The sequence below is a fragment of the Crinia signifera genome, chromosome 2, assembly GCF_055691185.1.
Source record: "Crinia signifera chromosome 2, ASM5569118v1, whole genome shotgun sequence".
In the NCBI taxonomy this organism is placed as follows: Eukaryota; Metazoa; Chordata; class Amphibia; order Anura; family Myobatrachidae; genus Crinia; species Crinia signifera.
In genome coordinates, this window is record NC_139218.1 from 190,880,835 (window position 1) to 190,900,138 (window position 19,304).

The 19,304-nt window shown below is 45.0% G+C and overlaps 1 pseudogene; it reads left to right on the forward strand.

Annotated features, from left to right (window-relative positions):
- Positions 1 to 1,052: 1,052 nt before the first annotated feature.
- Positions 1,053 to 1,272, forward strand: LOC146060870 (U2 spliceosomal RNA; annotated as a pseudogene).
- The last annotated feature ends 18,032 nt before the right edge of the window (positions 1,273 to 19,304 follow it).

The following is a 19,304-nucleotide window of genomic DNA, read 5'->3' on the forward strand; positions in this document are numbered from 1 at the left end:
CAGTCCCTGTGCCTGATGAGACCTAGTAGTTCTCACTTTGTGCATGTCTAATGAGTGCACGTGCATAATAAAGAGCCACTCATTACATATGCGCATATGTAATGAGCGGCTCATTATTATGCACGTGCACTCATTACATATGCGCAAAGTGAGAACTACTAGTTCTCATCAGGCACTGGGACTGCCTGGACCCTGCATGGACCCCCGCTGCCTCCCCACTGCCCTGCATCCCCGCCTGGATCCCCGTGCAGGTAAGTACAAGTGGAGGGGGCACAGGGCAGGTACGGGGGGGTTAGGCACTCTTTACACTGGGGGGGGGGAGGATTAGGCACTCTTTACACTGGGGGGGGGGGGGGTTAGGCACTCTACATTTTACACGGTTCACTGCAATGGGAATGGTACTTAAATGGTATTTAAAACGGTAATCTGCTGCAGTGGGAATGCTAATACCGTTTTAAATACCATTTAAGATTACCAGTACTTTAAGCTGGTCTGCAGTGGGAAAGCAGCATAAGCTTCTATTATCTTACTATAAACATTGTAGGAACACTCTCAAACAGTGGTCTTCAACCTTAATCAGTTGTGAGCTACTCAACACAAGTTAAACCTCCTGAAGAGCTACTAAAAATGTTATGAAAAATAATATAAAATCTGGCTAATAACCGAAAAACAGACCACTTACACATTATGCCCCACATTGTAATGCCCCAGACACATTATGCCCCACATTAAGGCTTGTGAATAATTTTAAATGACCTGCTCATTGCAGGGGTGCAATGCTCTTTACGATGCAATGCACTTTGCCAGGGGGTTACATGGAATAAGATGCAGTTTTGATGAAAGCTGTATATTTTGGGTAAAGCTATAGTGCTGTGCTCCCTGTCAGATGCTATAGGTCAAAATATGACCTCTAGCTTTTGTCTCCTCCAATGCAGAGGATTGCTATGGGTGGGTGATAAGGCGGGTGGAGGAGTGCTTGCAAGCAGGTAAAGGAGCAGTCAGTAGGTGTAGATCTACCTGGATATCTGCTGCGAACTACCTTCTTGGCCTACCTCGCTTCTCGGCCTTTTGGCTAAGATCAAGTGTAGTATCTGTTCTTATCAGTGGGTATGGACTGGCCTCTGGCAGAGAATAGAGAAAGGCTGGACTGAGTAGCTGCTCTGATGGGCGGAGGGTGTGGGACCCCTCTTTTTTGCCTGGGAGTGGTGAAAAGTCTGGCTGAGTACCTTCACCTCTGCCTTTGGTAGGAGGTGTTGTTTCCGTAAATCCACTGGTAAGAGGGGGGGAGAAACACTGGGCCTAGTAGTTTGACTCTCTTGACGGGGTTCGTAGCCCCCGAAGGATGAGACAGCGGAAGGCTCAGTCTAGTATCCATTCCCAAGGAGCGGAGAAAGGCTGGGACTGAGTAGATGGCTCCTGTTCCAGAGGTTCGTAGCCTCTGATGGGGAGACCGCGAAAGGCCCAGCTTAGTACCTTAACCTTGGGATCGGAGAAACACTGAGACTGAGTAGATTGCTCTTCCGAGGGGGTCGCAGCCCCTAAGGGAGTCAGTCGAAAAGCCCAGTGGAGTACCCATTCCCATGCCAGGGGCTGGAAAATGCCCTACGATGGGAACAGAGAAACCTTGGTCGGACGCTGATCGGTCGGTTGCTTGGAGTCCGAGGCTGCACTGTGCCCCCGGGGAAACTCGGGGGTGCCGAACATGCATGGGTGATCCCAAAATCACCATGCACTAGTAAGCACTTGCACTGCGCACTTCCCTTCAGGTAGCGCTGCACGTCCTTACCTCGTCCTTTTGGATGGGGTAGGACAATTTTTCACAACCCCACCCTGGCCCTCTGGCTAGGGTATCTTTATTATTTATTTCTCTTCCCCCTCTCACGTTCGTCACTTTTCACGTTTCTTGTTTTTTGTAGTTTTGTCACGTTTTTTGGGTAGTGTGGTCGACCCTTTCGGGCCTTCCATTTCCCCAATGTGCCGAAGCTCTCGCCTTTTGGGGAGAGCTTTGTGCCCCCCGAGGACGACCCCGAGCCGCAAGGCGGAGGGAAGTCTACTGAGGGTCTCTCCAAACCTTCGGGTGCGGAGGACCCACCGTCCTAACCCTTCCGGGGGTTGAGAAATGAGGGTCTCTCTAAGCTTTGGCGTAGAGGACCCACATTCCCTATTTTCCCCTCTTCGGCCTTATGGTTGAGAGGGGTTAGGGGAAAAACGGGGCCCGTCTCCTTCGGGAGATGGCCCACTTCGATCGCACGGCCCCCTTTGCACGTGTTTAGGCACAGCACTGGTGGTAGGGAGCACACCTCGGGCTCCTGAGTTTCTTCAAACTCATCTGCTGCGAACTACCAGTAGCTTGCGAGCAACCAGTTGGCGACCACCAGGGTCGGATCCTATCTGTGAAAAGGAGGAGAGCTGCCACTGTCTGTGCGGCAGAGTCTGCGCCGATCCCCACCGCAGATCTCTGCCAGTCCTCACTGCCAAGGTCCCGGCGCCTGTACTATACTATACTTACCAGTGGCGGAACTGTGCATGCACAAAAGCATGGATTCTATGGGCTATTGCCCATAGAAGCTGGCTAGGGCCGCATGGTAAGGCAGGGACTGGCTTCCTATAGGAAGCCAGCTATCTGCCTATCGCAGAACATTACTATTATGTTGTTCCGTCATGTTGGTAAATAGTAGTAATATGTTTCTTTAATGGGAAGAATTTTCAGGGTTTATTTATTAAGACTAAAAAAAAGTCTTCAGCAAAAAACAGAAATTTTGTTGAAATTGAGGCTTTTTTAAAATTATTTTTCAAGGGTTATTTTCTGCAGTGACTATCACTAGCCGTGCACTGCAAAAGCTTACCCAATGATTGAGAAAAGAAAAAAAAGATGTATTGTTTACTCCTCTATTTTGTACAAATTGTTTTTTGTTTTTTTAATTGAATCTGGAATGAAAAATGAAAACCCGGCTTATGGTGTAGTACACTTACCAGTTATCTGTGCAATATGGAGTATATCTTATGTCTGATCTATTACCAGCCATTATAGCATTTGTCGTGCTGGACTAAAGATACAGTATCTCTTGCCCAATACATTGATAATTGTTGCTCAGCCATGGCCATACACTGTGCAATTATTGGCCTGATCAGCTGATAATAAATAACTGTGCAAATACTTGCTTCCTGTCAGAAGACTTGCTCTGGAGTGTAAAATTCTTTCAGAGTCTTATATGGGTACATATAAATGACCACAATTCATGAGATATGGCTGCTATGTGCTATGTCCTTTTAACAGGAGATTTTGACTAGATAGTCAAAATCTTCTAGAAGGTTAGCCAAAATCTCCCTATTTTTCTCCTGCTTAGTCAATATTGTCTAGCAGAAATTGCTTAGCATAGATTGACTGTGCAGGCAAGGCAATTTTGACTAGATCATAGACTATCATTGCTTAGACAAAATTGCTTAGTAAAAAACTCCAGTGCATCTAGTCAAAATCTCTCCCAAAATTGCTTAGTCAAAATTGTCCATTAGTCAAAATCTCCCCGTATGTACACCCCTATAGGGCCTGTGAAACCCAGTAGCAGCAATCTCCTTACAGTTTTATCAAAATAATGGCTAATGTGATCACTTTTTCTTGATAGGTATTAGAATGTTCTCTCACTTTCCATGTTGTCATAAAGGGCCTTATTCTGGTCAGTGCGGACGGAGCCGAATATGCGGGCAGGACCGTGCGTCCTAAACCCCGCCTTTCGTACGGATCGCTCACTCCGTCCGAATGCGGTAAGCCGCTGACCGCACGGAGCACGAGTGGATTTCTCACGGATACACCTCCTCCATCTCTTGGAACCTGCAGGAGTGGTCCGCCAGCTCCCGCAACCTCAGACCACATGGGCATTTCTCCGTGCAAAAGCAGGGATCTGGGAGGGCAGCTGACATCCGGCAATGTCATATGTCCGCCCCCTACACGTGCGTCACGGCCGCATTACCATACGTACGCCCAGCGTTTTCATGGGAACGCCCATGAAACGCGGGGTGTAAACATATGGTAATTAGCCCAAACAGCCCTTCACTCCCCTCTCCACCCCCTGTTCGTAGTGTACACATTTCATGCGGAATTTGGACGTGCGTTCCGTTCGCACATGCGCAGAGACGCCTCTGCACATGCGCAGACACAAAACATCGGCGGCACGAACGCACGCGGACATTACCGCACCAACCAGAATAAGGGCCAAAGTCCCAATAGATAGCGTATTTGAAGCTTGAACAGCAGTGGAAGTCAAGTACATGCTCTGTATTCATCACCCATTTATCATGGGCAAATAATGTTCCCACACATCCAAGGTCAGCTGTGTCAAGGAAAATACAAGGACAAGGCCTTATAAGGCATAATATGGCAAAATGATTTGTGAGAGAAACAAACATGTATCTAACTTAAGCCCCGTACACACGGGGGGGGGGAGATATATTGCCCAGCAATATATTCCTGAGCAATATATTGCCCAGTGTCTCCTTTGCATCAGCGACCAGAGATGGTCGCTGATGAAAAGGACCTCTGCTGGGGGAGCTGCAGAGGTAATTAGCTGGTCGCAGGAGCAAGCTCCTGCGACCAGCGATTACAATTGGGCAGAAAACGGGAGCGCGCACCCGGCGATTTATCGCTGGTGTGCATCCAATCACTGGCAATATGGTCGCCTGCGACCATATTTCCAGCGATTATAGCCGCTATTGCCCCCGTGTGTACACAGCATAAGAATGTTAAAATTGTCACAGAACTGATTGTACAGTAATTTATATGTAGTATTCAGAAAGGTTCTTATTTAGTTTAATGTGCACATTTATTATATCCATAGCCTGACATAACTAATGACCACACGGATCAGTGATGTGCAATTACAACACAAAACATTCTGATCTAGTCCCTGTACTGATGTATAAATGGATCTGATAGCACATAGTCAGATGGCTCCAATTATACCCCTAGACCGTATGAGCCAATCCAGAGTCTTCTGCAATCTGTGCCTGCAGTGTAATACTATAGCCACTATAGAAGTCAGGAACTTGTGTAAATCCTGACTGACAATGCCCCTGGTCTATGTCTGCATGCACAGAGCATGTGAAGATTATAATTCTATACATACCTTTCTATGTTCCGTACATACCTTTCTATGTGCAACATGAATCCAAAGTGGTCTGCGGGTGTAGTACTTCTGGTAATTGGGTTCGCTCTCCGAGTGCTACATTATGTCCTCTTTAGCGCAGAACTTTTAGGTTATTTTTCTTGCCTTCATGTGTTTCTTAAGCAGACAAAACAAATCCATTTCTCTAGCCTCTCCTCTTTCTCTTCTTGTTGTACCCATCCCGGGACTGAAGGTTTGGGTTGAGAAACAGAGTTTCTGGAAATGGGAGGAGGTGAGAGATGGAGAAAAAGGGAGGAGGGCAGTGTTAAAGAAACAGAAACACTCTATGGATTCCTAAATTGTTCCATACTACTAGTCTGTCCTACAGCTTCTCACAAGCACTGCCAACATGCAGCATATTTTTACTATTATATTTAGATGAGAAAATGTAACCCTTCTCCTGAGTACTTGTAGATGTTTTGGGAAACGGAAAGATTTTTCTCATTCAGGAATGTTTAGGATAACCACACGCTGCCAGCAAAGGCGGATACAGGATTCATGTAGTGTATCATACTACAACTGTGTTAGACAAAGCACAATGTTATTGTGATGCTATTTTTCCTCCAATGCATCCATAGATCCAGTATCAGCTTTGCCTAAATGTTTTATTTCAATTCACAAGAGGGCACTCACCAATGTTGGTAAAGGCAACCAATGCATAGTTAGTCCCGAAGTGTTGATGACGGGCGGTTTAATAAGTCGTATGTAAGCCATGGCGACTTGTGTGGCTTCATTTGATTTGTTCTCCTCCCTGTAGACTGTCCTGTCTCCCTCACTGTTGGAGCCATTTGGGGAGAGCTCAGACTTCCGCTGCATATGCATTGAGTAGATTAGACAGACCTTCTGCTATATACACATATACAGTTGTATAGAGAAGGCACTTTCTATTATACAAAAAAAGTGAATTTAATAATAATTTACATTTTGTGAATGTACTCCCCTTCTTTAGGATAACCAACAGAGGGGAGTACATCCCCAAAATGTTGATAATATTAAATTCACGATATGGAAGTCTCTATGTGCTGCCTTCTGTAGTGTTCTGTTATGGCAGGGATGGGGAACTTTCGGCTCTCCAGCTGTTGTTGAACTACACATCCCAGCATGCCCTGCTACAGCTTTGCCTTTTGGTCATGCTAAAACTGTTGCAAGGCATGCTGGGATGTGTAGTTCAACAACAGCTGAAGGGCAGAAGGTTCCCCATCCCTGTGTTATGGGAATGCAGTTCTCCCAAGGAGGGCACCAGACCAAGCAAAGCCTGGAGGGGAGTCACACAGAGTTTTGGATCACCATCTCTCTCTCCATATATATATATATATATATATATATATATATATATATATATATATATATATATATATATATATATATATATATATATGTGTGTTTATATAAAATAAAGTCTGTGATAAGGGTATGTCTGTTTGTTTGGGATTATCTCGAGAATCACTGAACAGATTTTGATGACATTTTCACTATTTTATAGAGCATTTGTAGAGAAAGATTAGGGGGTTGAAATTTTAATCTATTCTAAAAAGGAGAAGAAGACTTTAGTAAGAGTGATAATTTCAGTAAGGGAAGAATGGCAGTGCTCTACAGTGCACATAATGGCAAAGAGTGGTACTACAGGAGCTGGGTTCTCATAGATTGCTACAGGCTTTAGAAAAGCATCACAGCTAATCCTCACATATCTCCCCACCCCCATCTCTCCTTAATGCTCCTTTTTACCTGCTTCCATGAGTCATCAGTAATATAAACATGTTTTTTTACCAACAGTGTATCTACCCCCATAAATGTAACCCTGACCCCCTTTCCCATGAGTGCATTTGTCCCCTGCATCCCTAAGCATGCCTATGACCCCCCTCCCCATGAGTGACTACGCCTCCAGCCTACCCATATGCACTTATCCCACCCAATATGTACCTCTGCCCTTGCCTCACTACACGTTCCACTGACCCCCCCCCCCCCAATATATACTGTAGCTCTGCCTCCTGCCTGATCAAGCATACCTCTGCCACCTCCCCATGAATGCCTATACCACCTACCTATGCAATTATCTTCCCTTTCCATATGTCTCTGACCTCCACCTCACCATGTTACCTTTGTCATCTTCCTCCCCATGTGTTACTCTGATCCCCTTTCCTCATGTGTTCATCTGCCTCTCTCTCTATCTGTAAGTAGCATAGAGAGTAATCTATGACAAAAGGGAGCTGATGATTTTGGTGAAGCAAGTAAAAGAAAAACCACCATCTGAGCATGAAGACGATCAAAGGCAGATGCACGACTAGGTGCTGCGAAAGTATACACCGAGATTATCCATAGTGAATGGATCTGCTGCGCCGTCAAAGTGTCTTTTTTTTTTTTTTAAGGTGCTCCTTAACTAAAATATAGGTTGTAGGTAGTACATATAAATTAAATATTGCTCCCATGCATAGGCGAATTTAGGGGGTGGTCCGGGGGTGCACAGGACCACCCATTTTGTAGCTGAGGAATGGGGCTTTCCAACGAGCCCAGCCCCGTGTCTCTAGCCCCCTGGGAACCGGAGATACTGCCAGGCAAAGCTGGAATGTTTTCCCTATAGAATAACATGGGACCCGCTAATTCCAACCCCCACCCAGTTCAACGGCTGCCAGTTCCCCCTTCGGCATCACTCAAGCTCGAGGTTGATCTCAGTCGAACCCAAATCACTGGGCCTTCAATCTGATACCAGGCTGGATCCATATGGGTTAATTGGTTCCAGGGATATTGAGGTTAAACCGTTTTTTTCATTTCTTAAATGTAATTTCATGACTGTTTATGTTCTTTGAAGGCATATTTCTCTGGACCCAAACAGCCCAGTTTCACAGGACCAAAATCATTTGAAGCCAACTCAAAAGTTCTTCAATATGATACTGGTCTCATGTAAATGGTTCAGTTGGTTCAGAAGATATAGCTGGTTGGTTAAAGGGGGGTAGGGAGAGGAGAGTGGTTGTCTCTCCCCCTCACACCAGAAAATGCAGGGACTAGGCTGGTGTATAAGGGGTCAGCCTGGGAATGTCCCTGTATGATCCTGGGACCATATTCCCGGGTAAATCCCTGCATTTTCTGTTGTGAAAGGGGTATTTTTTCAAACAGCTGTGACCTGCAGTGCTCTGAATACAGCTGGGCAGCCCCCCGCTCTCTGCCCAGCTGTCACCCCTGCAGCTTCCGCTCCAATTCTTCTCTCCGCTTTCACCTCAGCCCGCCCCCCTTTAATCATGTGGTGCCGGCACCCGGCGTGCTCCCCCGACGTCACGCACAACAACAATATTTCAAATGTCCACTCGGCTAGAGGGGCCACCAGGAGGGGAGTGGGAGTGTGCTCTGTGCTGCACTCTGCTCCTCTCCCCATAGAAGCAGCTGCACCGCTCTCCATCTCTCCCTGCAGCAGCAGCGAAGGCTCATATAAAAATTTACAGTAAGTGGCACTTTTGGGGGCATGGCTTAATGGACGCTACAAGTGGCGGTATGTGGGGGCATTACGCATAATGTGTGGCTTAATCTGTAATGGGCATTATGTGTGCAGCATCATGTGTAAGGGACATTATGTGTGCAGCATCATGTGTAAGGGGCATTATATGTGCAGCATCATGTGTAAGCGGCATTATGTGTGCAGCATCATGTGTAATGGGTACTATGGTGCACGGCATCATGTGTAATGGGTACTATGGTGCACGGCATCATGTGTAATGGGTACTATGGTGTGCGGCATCATGTGTAATGGGTACTATGGTGTGCGGCATCATGTGTAATGGGTACTATGGTGCCATCAAGCAAGAACCCCCTAGCAATGAGCACGTAGGTAAGCAGCACTTATGTGGCAAATATGTAGTGGGCATTACGGTTTGTTATATAGTATGTAATGGGCATCATGATGTGTGGCATTACGGCGTGTGGCTTTATGTGTAATGGGTATTACGGAGTTTGCTAAAATGTGTAATGGGCATTACTGTGTATGGTCTAAAGTGTAATACCACACCCCTTTTTGTGATGCCACACCTCCTTCCCACAAGGCCACGCCCCTTTTTGCCGCACGGCTACGCTGCGCAAAGGTTCTCCTGCAGTTATGTCTAGATCTGGGACCACCCATTACCATAATTCTAGATTCGCCTATGCTCCCATGCATAGCTGGGGCTAGTGTCTCTCACAGATTTATCATGTGGGTTGTACTACTCATAGAACATGTGCAGGAATGCATGGTCGAGGTTCCTTGAAGGTTTGGAGCTGCATATCAGCAAATGGAGTTGGGGATTTGGGACAATATTCTGGTCAACAAGCAATGCTGTGAACTTCCACTGACAGCCTAGCACATGGGGACAGAATCATTCTATGGTCACCAACCAACAAATGATTTCTCAAGCACTCGCAGATCTGGGACACCTCTGTGGTGTCTCAGATCTGTGGGCGCCCTGTGCAGAAAGTGGGTGGGCAGCTGAACGCACCCCACACTCATATCATCAGGGAATTAGCATGAGAACACCCAGCGTTTTCATGGGAACACCCATGAAACGCTGGGCGTTCCCATGTGCGCATCCCCTGGCTGGCTTCCCCAAATCCCCCGCCCGTACTGCGGCTGCACATGTGCATAAATGACTGTGCAGTCGCGAACAATCACTCTCCTATGAGCATGGGGAGCATGTAAATCAGAATAGGGGCCTTGGTCACAATTAGTGGTGTCCTCAGTGGAGTCTCTGATGAGACGCTTGACACAGCTAGGCTGCTAAGTGCAGCTGCCAAATTCCAGCAAAAGTGAATATCATCTGTAAATATATTTTCAATGAATCTCAATTATTACCAGCCAAATGTTTATTATGAAATACAAATAAATATAGAAATAGAAGATGTACCAGGCCCTGAGACTGCTTCACCATATACCACTCAGGGTTAACACTCCCATGAATATATAAACACAAATAGGTAGTGGACACAGGTGACAGGGATATATATTCCCAACAGATGGATCCCATATACCAATATGGAAAATACAAGAAGAGGGAGATCAAATGCCAATTCCAAATGAATAAACCACCACATTTGCTCAGAATTCCATACAACTGACCTTTTTATAAGGTCCTTTACTCACATAAAGGTTTCTTTCATTGACCAGCTCTCATTGGTTTCCCATGTAGCTAAGGTCTCACCTGATATTGATACCTTTTGAGGAATATAGGGACACAGGTAGGCCAGACCAGGCATTCTGGTTTACACGCAGTGAACCGAACTCAGCCCCTTCCCCGAAGGTGAGATTTGCCGATAGCTCACTGTCAGTGTATTCAACTCCTTTCCCTTCACTCGCTCGCTCTTTCCTCCTCGCTTTGTTCTCTGAGGTGAGGTGGAAACAGCGAGTGTGGCCATTAAAGCGGCAGGGCTCGCCACAAAATGCGGCAAACCTCGCCATTTAAGGGTATCCTCGCTGTCCTCTCGTGGCGAGGATTTGGGACGTACATTGAATACGGGGAGGGGGGTTTGATGGTGAGGATTTCTTGTTTTCAATGAGGAAAAGCCATCCTCGCCGTGTAAACCCCCTCGCCGAAGGCACTGAATACTGCTCATGATCACACACGCTGTTCAGAGATGCTCCCAATGAGAAGGCCGGATAGCAGAGTGGTTACATCCCGGGATGATTTCTGGCGTACACAAGACAGGTTTGTCGAGATTCTTCTACGTCACAATCCAGAATAGTATCACTTTCCGGGACAGGGGTATATATGGCAGTTGGATGACAGCCATAGGTCAGTAACAGTTTAGAAGTGGTCAAGTGAGACAAGTGGGATGGGAAAACACTACAAGCATGGTGGAACGAAGAAGAGGACTCTCCCCAGACCGGCAACTGTGAAGGAGGTTGTTGCTGCCGTCAAACCAGGAAGTTAGTTATGAGGAATGGCAAAATATTTCGGTCTGAACGTCATGACATTGAAATGTGTAGTAAGGAAATAAATACTAATGAATGTTCAGTTGAATCTGCGTTATTTGTGTTGATTTCAAACAACCACACAAATGAACAATTTCTCTATGAGATCATGGGCCGGATTCAGACCTGCTCGATAAGCAGTGTTCTTTCTCTGCTTAGTGAGAGGGTAAAAACTGCCTACCGGGCAGGCAAACTCCCACTCCGCCGGCATGCAAATGGATGTGTAGGCTTACAGATCTATTTGCATGTGGGTGAAAAATCAATCGATGGTCACCAACCATCAAATGATTTTTTTCCCCAGCTCGCAAATAAAAGCCAGTCTAGACTGACTTTTATTTGCCTCGGAAATGGGTAAGAAAGGGGCAGGTGCTGACGTTGTGTGATTCAGGCTGCGCCACGCCTGTATTCGCTTGGGGATGCCCTGCATTTTCCTGGACACACCCACCGTTTTTGTGGGAAAATGCAGAGCGTCCACATGTGACAGTCCCCTGCGTGCCTTGCTGTGTGTGTGAAAGCCTCAGAGACTACGATAGTCACCGTTCGCACATCAGGTCTGCACATGCGCAGACCCAAAACATAGGTCCCCGCATTGAATTCACAAGGGACCAAGTAAATCTGAATCACATCTCTTAACCAAGTGGGAGACTTGATCCGTTTTTCCACAAAATAGCATATATTCATTTTAAATGGAACTATTCACTGCTTCCAATGGGCACGTCTGCTGTTGTTCACATAATACAAGACCTACCATTTGATGTTCGATTGCCATGGCTTACATTACGGTCGTCACCATTCTCCCCTACATGCTGTATACAAGTATTTGTTCTATGTACTTGTTCTTAAGTGATTTTTGTGTATTCTACTTTGTATTCTAGATACAGCACTTGAGATGTGGCAAGGGTACAGGCATCTGTGATACACAACCTGCTGGACATGCTGGCTGCGCTCCCCAGAGTATGTTCGCCTGGTTGTAGTGCCTCTATACAAAGATTTGTGATTATGGGACAGACATATATTGCAGGCTCCAAGGTAGGTAAGATACCCCTGCAGGGTTTAGTGGCAGGGATCAATATGTTTGGAGGGAGAGTTTTCTTTTTAAACCATCACTTCATGTTCTACAAAAAGCGATGTAAGGTTAGCATAAGTCCTGGGGATACCTCGCACAGGAGGTATTCTATTAAACTATAGAAGAGGTGGAATTTGTGCTCTGCCAGGCTATACAAAATGAATGCATTAGAGTCAGCTTCCTGGGGGACGCACACAGGTCAGTTGTCAGTAGTTTGCGTGGGGAAGGTAAAAATGGTGGCATATTCACTGTGCACATAGGGGGTCGTTAAGGTACAGTTGCACCTTACAGTACAGTAGAGCAAAGTAGATTTTCTGTAGTGTGCTGTGGCATAGTCCGCAGGCCGGCATCAGACTGATTGGATGACATTTAAAATTCAAAGCTGCACATTTTTACAATAATACTGTAGAGAAAATGAACCACAATGATTTCTATAGAAATCATTGCAACATTTCCTTAAATTGTTATTGTAGGTACAACTTGAACAGCTCATTCCATTGTGCCCCCTCTCCTTGCCCTTCTGTCCTTATTGGGAAACCAGTTTAAATATCTGCCCACAACTTGTAGGAATCTGCTCTGAAAACCCTTGGACACCCCTCTCGACTAACTAAGCAATTGGAAATTTCCAGCTAGGTTATCTAGTCCATAATCATTTACCAACTACTGCATGATCTTACTCCTCAGCTTTCTAGCACATGCCGGTCTTCTTCCACAGCATGTGTAAATTCACTTATTGTGTGTGTGTGTGTGTGTGTGATACCCCTGTCGGTATGTGTCCCAGCTGCAGCAGCCCAGCACAGCAGCAAGAGTAGAGCCTGAAACACATCCATGATAGTTCCAGGCATTGGGACCATGCATAACCATGGACATTTTAAAATAGCTGCAAGGGCAGCTACATATTTTTTGCAAGCAAAATACCACACAATGGCCTATGTTACATGTATAGAGCAGTAGCGCACGCAGGGGGGGTTTCTGAGTACCCAGAAACCCCCCCAGGAGTGTAAGGACACTAGGCTGAAAGCTGAGGGTCCCCTCTTTCCATGGGTACAAGAATTTTGAAAATCGGCCCTTGGGAACCGGAGATATCTGACTTCAAAGCAGTGGTCCCCATCCAAGCCTGTTAATTGCTATTCCCAGTCAGATATTTCAGGTTCTGTCTAACTTGGAGTTTTGATGAGGGTATATTCCAAAAGCTGGGACTCTCCCCCTTTGATTGACACTAGTAGCTTGTCTCTACTGTTCCCAGAACCAGAGATATCAGCCTTCCAGCAGCTGGTTACTGCTCCAGCTCTACACACCTGGTATGTAGTTTTATATACTTGTTGGAGGATTGCTCTGCCTCCTGAACTCTGATTCCCTAGTACCCAATAGCATTTGGTAGGTGGGATTCTCTAGTTTTATTTCCATTAAAACCTAAGAAATCTATTTCTGGGAACTGGAGATATCTGCAGTCAAGCAAGCTGTCCTCCCACCAGAAAATTATGAATAATAAGCCCACTACCACCCTGGAAGTTATGTACAGTATCAGGGCCCCTTCATTCAGCCCAATGCCCCCTTCTCCCACCCCATCTCCCACCATCTGTGCAGTAAAGGGGTAATTAGTGGAAATTACTGATCCAGGCCCTACATGCTGAGCGTTTGATATAATACCCCCTACCACATTGCTATGCCCAGGGGTCTACACTGCTTTTATATTATATAATATATATATATGTGTGTATAATTATTATTATTATTTTTATAAATTTGGTCTATCTATAATAATTTAACTGACCCGGCATATACTGGGTCACCTAAGTGTCCATCTCCGTGCTTTACTCCGCCCCTCTGGAAACCCCCTTCTGAAAATCCTGCGTTTGCCACTGTAGAGAGAGTTAAATTTGGGTGGGGTGTGCTGAAACTGAAATCTAAATTGCAGTGTAAAAATAATTCAGCCAGTATTTACCCTGCACAGAAAAAAATTAACTGTTACATCTGCCCAACCTGCAGTGCACATGGTTTTTCCCATTTTGAGAACAAATTTGTACTGCTATCAGATCTGAATAAGGTCCAATATATACAGGGCCGTCTTAACATTAGGAAGGGCCCCTGGGCAACCTAGTTCACTGGACCCCCCCCCCCCCCAATTAGTTTACCCAGGAGCCCTCAGTCACCTCCCCAACCCTCACCTCTCTGGCTCCGTGCGGCAGCCAGTCAGCTTCCGGCGGCCGGGGATCCAATCATCTTCGCTGGGGGATCAGGGCAGCGGCGGTAGCTAGGAGCCTGCCCTGAAGCGGCAAAGCGCTATTAACCGGCAGGGCGGGAAGCGCTGCTGCATTTGAAAAGACTGGCCGGACGCTGATTGGCTGAATGCAAACAATCAGCGTCCGGTCAGTCTTTTCAAATGCAGCAGCACTTTCCGCCCCACCGGCAAATAGCGCTAATGAGAAAGATGGCGGCCGGGTGGCAGGGATACGACCATCCTCGCTGAGGAAGGGGATCAGTGCAGCGGTGGTGGTAGCTAGGAGCCCAAAGCGACGAAGCACTATTTGTCGGCGGGGGCGGGAAGCTCTGTTGAATTTAAAAAGACTGGCCGGATGCTGATTGGCTTAATTAAGCCAATCAGCGTCCGGCCAGTCTTTTCAAATGCAACTGCGCTTTCCGCCCCGCCGGCAAATAGCGTTTCCCCGATTCAGGCTTCTAGCTATCGCCGCCACCCTGAACCCCCTGCCCGGATCACCCAGCGACGGTGATCGGATCCCCGGACCCCAGCCACCGTCTTTCACATTGGGCTGAGCCTCTAGGTCCTAGGGCTCCTGGGCAACTGCCCATCGTGCCCAATGGGAAAGATGGCACTGAATATATACACTGCTCAGCTATATTATTAAAATCACTGACAGGAGTACTGAATAACAATGTTTATCACAATATTAAGGCACATGTCAAGGGGTAGGGCAGAATTTCCCTAACTTTTTAAAATCACAGCAAAAAAAAAAAAAATTAGATTTAAGTGATGTGGTGAGGGACACAATTTGCTTATGCTTGTCCACATATTTTTTGAGCTACAAGCACTGGTTTTGCTTAACAAATTGACCCTACATTTTTTTTATTGGTTTTGGACCACCAATCCAAGGCACCCCAGGGCGCCACGACACACTGTTTGTGAACCACAGGGGTAGGGTATATTGGGCAAATGAACAGTCAGTTCTAGAAGTTGAGGTGCTCTAAGCAGCACATGTGTAAGGGGATCTGAGCGACCTTGAAAAGTGCCAAATGTGATAGCTAGATGAATGGGTCAGACCATCTCCAAAATGGCAGGTCTTGTGGGGTGTTTCTGGTACACAGCGGTTAGTACCTTCAGGATGATGAAAGTCCAGGCTCACTTATGTGCACGGGGAACAAAGGTTAGCCCACCGAGTCCATGTCACAGAAGAGCTACACTAACTGTTGAAAGGTATAGTGCTGGCAAGAATAGAAAGGTGTCAGAACACACAGTGCATCCGACCCAACTTGCTGACCCCTGTCTACAACCAAAAGAACTTCCAATAAGCATGTGAGGTTCAGAACTGGAGAATGGAGAGCTCTTTAAAAAGCATTTCAGTGAGACCACTACAGAAGATTTAACCTAATGTATGGCTTTATTATCTTCTATCTATGCATTTCCTTTTTCTTTATAATAAAAGTATTTCCGTCTGCTCTAATGAGATAATTTCTTCCTCCGCACCACACCTTCTCCATCCAGAGTGCCATCATTTTCTTTTTTTTTTTAATTTAGTCTTTATTAAGTTTTCCCCCCCCCCTTTACAATTCATAGATAACAAAACAAAAAGCAAGCATTTCAATACAAATAAATTTTTTTTCCATATCATCAATACAGACTATTTCATCATTTTTACTTGCTTTTTACATGATACTAACATACATTTAACAATACTAACACATAACCTGCCTTCCTCCGTGAGTGTGATTTTAGGTACATGCTTTGTAACAGGATATTTAAAATAAGAACATCCGTATCTGGGAGACTTGCCACTACTGTTTTTAATGGGGACTCGTATTTCTATCTTCGCTAAGAGACCTCTCTTTATATTATTTTAATATCTTACATTGGATAGCTATTTGTGTTTTATGTTAAAACTTTGAAAAATGAGAGCTTTAGTTCTTACTATACCGACATTTTACGGGCCCATGCAGCCACTACTTGCATTCCAATCCGTTATTAAGATACCCTGAAACATCATGACCTTGTATTCCCCCCCCCCGCCCCCCCCCCCCTATCAATAAGAGCGTGTTTTATCAAAAGGTGTACCCACTTCTAATGTGTATATTGGGATTTCCCCCCTCCCCCACCCCCTCCCCCACCTCTATTAATTGTGAGGTGCTAAAGTGCATATTTATTTTGTGCAATATATTATATATACTTATTAAAAAATTTTTTTTTTTTTTTTTATTATAATAGTGTACTTCTAGTATTTTATTCCATACCAAACTTTTTAGTGTTTCCGTGTGTAAGAGCCCTGTTGGGCATTTTACTGTTTTTTATAAAATTTAGTCTTGAACCAACCCTCCCATGTTTCAAAGAACTTATTTGTGGTTTTACGTGTATAGCTTATATATCTCTCATGTTCACTAGTTTGATTCACCAAATTGATCCATGCTCTAATTTCAGGACCAGACTTAGCCATCCAGGATCGTGCAATAATTACTTTAAAGGTTGTACATAAATTTATGGCCAATTGCCTTTTACCAGACGTGTGTTTATCATTTTGCCAGACCCCCAGTATATATGCCAGGGGAGAGGCATTTTGCAACGAAATGCCACATTGTGACATTATTTGTTCTATCTCTTGCCAATATTTCCGTACTATTCTACAATCCCAAATCAAATGAAAAAAACCACATTGCAATTCATCACATTTGGGACATTTATCAATATAATTGGACGCAAATTTACTAATTTTTTCTGGAGTCATATACGTTCTGTGCAATATATTAAATTGAATTTGTTGGGCTCTCGTGGAATTAGTTGCAGTTGAAATAGAGTTAAGTGCAATTCTCCATGTTTCTTTATTAATCCCTAAAATGTCGGTATCCCATTTTGCCCTAAGTGCAGCTAGGTCTTCATCATGTGTATTTTCCAACAAGAATTGATAGCATCTTGAAATTATTTTATCCTTTTCTAGCTTATTTATAAACAATTTAACTGGGGATTCCTTTAAGCTAATCCCATCTCGCCCATTCTGCAGTGAGAGCGCACTCCGCATTTGTAAGAATCTAAAAAACATTTGTTTTGGGAGTCCAAACTCATCCTGCATCTGGGTGAAGGACTTCATGTGGTTATTACTATAAACTTGACCAATGGATGTTATTCCATATTGATTCCATATTCGTGCAACTTGCTGATCTCTAATTATTCCAGTGCCATTTAAAGAAAACAGGAATGTATCAGGGTCAGTATCACTTACACTCTGATTCTTACTGACCCGCTGCCACACTTTCCTAGCCTGTACTATTAAGGGGACCTGAATTTTAATTCTTGCTTTTGTAAGTAACACCTGCAATGGCGTATGCCTAGGGGCCATTAATGCCAGTAGCTTGAGCAACTCAGCAGGGTGTTCCTGCCCGTTCATCCATCCTTTTATGTGTGCTAATTGTGAGGCATAATAATATAATTTAAAATTGGGCATCGAAAGTCCCCCCTTTTTCCGAGACCTAGTCAGTATGGCCATCCTAACCCTTGGTCTTTTATTAGCCCATACAAAGGAAGATATAATCCCATGCATCTTCTTAAATACAGCATCATCAATGAATATCGGGGCTTGCTGTAGTACGTACAATACCTTAGGCAGGATGACCATCTTGACCAGATTAATACGCCCACTTATAGTAAGGGGGAGTCTTGCCCAACTCCTAAATTTATTTTTCATTTCACTAATTATTGGGTCTAGGTTATTCCGCACGTATGCTCCCATTTCAACTGCAACATAGATTCCCAGATATTTAAACTGGTTCACCCTTGGTGGGTGGTGGGGCAAGGGGGTTAACGAGTTTCCTTGTCCTCCAGTAATAAGTAACTGCGATTTACTCAGATTAGTTGTTAACCCGGAATATCTCCCATATTCCTGTATAACTTCAAGCACTTTGTCCAAGTCTCTTTGGTACTCTGAGAGCCCAATCAATAGGTCATCAGCATATAGTGAAATAATATTATACGCATCTGGACCTCCCCGGGTCTCCAGTGTGCTTCTTAATTTACAGGCAAGGGGCTCGATTGCCAGCGCAAATAATTGCGGTGACAGCAGACACCCCTGCCTGGTTCCCCTATATAGATTAAATGTTTCTGATACATATCCGTTAACCAGTACCCTTGCCTTCGGTGTTTGATATAACAAAAATACTCTCTTAATAAAACAGGGTCCGAAACCAAAACTCTTCAACACCTGCCGTAGGAAGGGCCACTCTACTGAATCGAACGCCTTATTGGCGTCGAATGACGCTACTCCAACACCTTTATCCGTAACTCCTGCCCACTGCAGATACGAAAAGACCCTGCGTAGATTAATGGCAGTTGATTTACCGCAAATAAATCCGGTTTGATCCGGATGCACCATATGATGGATTACCCTACCCAGCCTCACTGCCATAATCTTCGCATAGATCTTCGCGTCAGCAGAGATCAAAGAAATCGGCCTGTATGAATCTACCATTAAAGGGTTTTTTCCTGTTTTTGGGATGACGTTAATCACTGCTTCCGTCATTGACTGGGATAGTTTGCCATCCAATTCCATCCCCCTAAATGAGTTCCATATATGTTGGGCCATATTCTTCCCCAAAAATTTGTATACCTCACTCGGCAAGCCGTCCACCCCTGGTGCCTTACCCTGTGGCATAAGTCTAATGGCTTCTTCCACTTCTTCAACAGAGAAGGGTTCCTCCAGCATCTGTCTACTCTCCTCTGGCAGAGAAGGGAGCCTAGGATGACTTAAAAAATTTTCAAGCTCTTCCATCTCTATATCCAATCTGGATCTGTATACATCCTTAAAATATTTAACAAATACCTCTGCTATCTCTGGAGTTGAAGTTACTATCTGGCCACTGTCTGAGTAAATCCCAGTTATTATAGTAGGGGGCGCATTTGTTTTAGCCATATATGATAGGTATTTACCTGCCTTAT